Source organism: Chelonoidis abingdonii, chromosome 5 (genome assembly GCF_003597395.2).
Source record: "Chelonoidis abingdonii isolate Lonesome George chromosome 5, CheloAbing_2.0, whole genome shotgun sequence".
NCBI lineage: Eukaryota > Metazoa > Chordata > Testudines > Testudinidae > Chelonoidis > Chelonoidis abingdonii.
In genome coordinates, this window is record NC_133773.1 from 37111618 (window position 1) to 37115001 (window position 3384).

The window sequence follows — 3384 nt, forward strand, 5'->3', positions numbered from 1 at the left end:
CTTCTGTGTCTTTTGTCTGTCTCTCGGCTATGAGAGGGATTCTTCTATCTTCAAGCTTTAATCTTCTGTTTCCCAGTTGAAGTACAGGTATAGACAATAGCTTTTTATTGTTTTGTTTTTTTTGTATTTACGATGTGGTAGTTGCTGGAATGTTTAAATGTATTCTTTTGAATAAGGTTGTTTATTCATTTTTTCTTTTAAGCAATTGACCCTGTATGTCACTTGATACATGAGACTATGTTTATGTGTTTTTTCTTTACTTTATATTAAGCTTTCTTTTAAGACCTGTTGAGTTTTTCATTCTCGGGCCAAACATTCCCTCCCTGAGCTTTGAAAAATCCGGTTTCCTGATTGGTCCTCTGGTCAGGTGTCTGGTTCCCTTTGTTAACCCTTTACAGGTTAAAGAAACATTAACCCTTAGCTATCTGTTTATGACAGTCCCTTGGACTAAAATTTTTTGCTGGGCCCAATTCTCAGTTAGTGTAAATCAGTGCAGCTCTATTGACTTCAGTGGAGGTATTCCAATTTACACCAGCTGCTGATCTCAGTACCTGTGTCATCCTTAGCCTTTGACATCCAAATGGCTCCCTAAATCAAAATGCAATATGCTACTTCAGTGCTCCCTGCAACTACATGTTAGCATCTACTCAGCCTAGAATTTTAAATCAAGCCTATATAAGAAAACAACCTGAATCCTCAGGTTATATACTAAGATGATGTGTGCTAAACTAGTAGATTAGAAAGATCCTGAACATCCTCCAGAGGACTGAATATGGGGCTGCAACATTAGAACTCTGAGACCCAAGAATCTCTTAATGCCAACTGGCAAGGTAGTGCAGAGACTACAACAGATACTGTATTCTTAAACTCTGTGTATGGGGATTGGTCACCAGCAAAGGTGAAAAATTAGGTTTCTGTCAGACAAGAGATGTTTAGCCATTATCTGTTTACATGTAAAGTGAAACCAGCTTGACTTGTGCACTTATCACATTGTTCACCGGGCTTGTATGTTATACCTTTCCCCCTACTCTGTATCTGTCTTGTCAATTTATATTATAAGCTCTTTGGGATAGAGACAGTCTGTTATAACGTTTGTCCAGTACAATGGAGCATTATTCTTGGTTGGCCCTTAGGCACTATTGTAACAAACGTGACTGATAATTCTAATGATGGCTTTGACACTATTGCTTTGTGTTCTCGAGCAAGTCACCTAAACGCTGACCGGAATTTTCAAAGGAACCTACAGGAATTAGGTACCCAAATCCCACTGAAATTCAGTTGGAGAGGGGCACCTGACTCACATAGCCTCTGCATGCTAGGGTCCTCATCTATCACCTAGGGATAATAGTACTTATCCACCTACCTCACTGGAGTGTTGTGAGAATTCATTAGTCAATGCTACTGCAATGCTTTTAAAATGTAAAGAGCCTTATCTTTTTTTTTTATTTTAAATCTTCAGATAAATATATGTTTACTGATTTAGTCAGTTGGTATTTTCATAGCATTGAAATCCAAAAATTCCTTTGACTTTCAAAAGGAATATCAATCTCAGAATGATATTCTGCCCTTTCAAAAGTCTAACCTATAACTTCATTAATTTTTTGTGTTTCTAAAACAAGCTGTTATTAAATGGGCAGAATCATTTTTAACAGATCCATGTTGCTTGCAGGTAACATGACTGTGCCATGTGCAAGTACAGTGCTCCTTACTACACAGCCAACAAATCAAATTATTATACTGTGGGTCAGATTCACCAGTTCCGGGGTCCCCAACACGGTGCCCGCGGGCACCACAGTGCCTACCGGGGCATCTAAGTGTGCCCATGTACTGGCCGGCAGACAAGCATCCGCCAAAATGCCATCAACAAGCTGCATCATCCAGAGGCATCACCACCAAAATGCCGCCAATTTTCAGCAGCATTTTGGCGGCGACGCCTCTGGATGACGCAGCTTGTCAGTGGCATTTTGGTGGTGACCCCTATTGACGTTGCTGCTTGTCGGTGGCATTTCAGCGGATGCTCATCCGCTGCCACGGTCCTCCATGGCTCGTTGTCTGGTGCCCGCCAGACGAAAAAGGTTGGGGACCACTACACCAGTACTTTCTGACTGCTTTGTGCCTCTTCAGGAGCACTAAGGAGCAGTAAATCTAATGTATCCATCTGTTTAAATTATGTTTACAACTACTTTGTATAGTTGGAATGGTGGAAAAGGACTAAATGCACTGGTTAATCTAGTCCAAAGTTCTTGGATTTGAAGTCTGTCTGCTGTTTTTTGCAGAACTTTCAATAAAACAACAATATCCTGCAGTTCTTTAATATCTTCCAGCTTCATTGACAGGAATGAATTAAATCTTGCAACATCCCAGTGAGGTGCAGTAACACTGAACATTATTATGCCCATTTTACAGGATGAAAGGAAGGCAGGATTGAAGAAATTTAGGACTCCTATACCCCCGTTCTAACTATTAAATTATGCTCCCCCTTTCTATGTTACTCAGTTTTATTTGTTGTTTACTACCTTCTGAAGTGGAAAGCATAATGTGTGATTTCACTGTTATACATGAAGAAGCCAAGGGGTATAATAATTAACTAATCAATTAATAAAAGCTCCCAAATTAAACATAGCCATCTATACTTCTGAGTCATACTTAGTCACAATTAGAAGAGTTTTATATGTGCAGGACAACCTATTACCATAAATTGTAAGACATGACAGAGGGCTTTTTAGTCCTACAACATGCTCACAGTAGAGCTTAAAAAGGTTTTGTTTTCTTATTTAAAAAGTGTAATGAATCAAATCTCTTGAATGTCCATCTATTGGTGTTGCCCATTATCTGGTGGCACAGTCGTTCTCACAGGGGAAATTCATTGACCTTTGCTGTGACCTTCCCTGAGCCGAACTCTTGTTCTCTATCCTGCTTTTCTTGTCACTCTCTAGCTGGCTGGCCTCTTGTCACAGACAAACACTCAGAAGCAGATATTAATCAGAAACTTTATAGTTAATTCATGGTCCCTGATTTATGTCAATGCTCCCTTCCTGCTCTGCTCCTAGTTTCTCTAAAGCAATGCAGGAGGTTGGAATAAGATTAACAAAAAAGGCCTGAAGGAGGGGTCATCTGTGTATCAAGGGTCAGTAAACTGCTGTGGGAAAGACTAGTGCAGCTGGCAGCCAAGACAGCTTCTGGATACAATGAAAAAGGCCACTATAAACACAATTGTACTTTTTCAAGAGAGCTCCTTAAACGTTCATGTCCTATGCAGCTATATATTGTTATGCTTGGAAGCTCAGCAATCATGCCACCTTGTTGAAATTGCTGGGCATAACAGCTGCCTTCATTTCAGGTTAACTGAAGGAACAATTAAATGCCCTTTGTTTAGTGATAGAT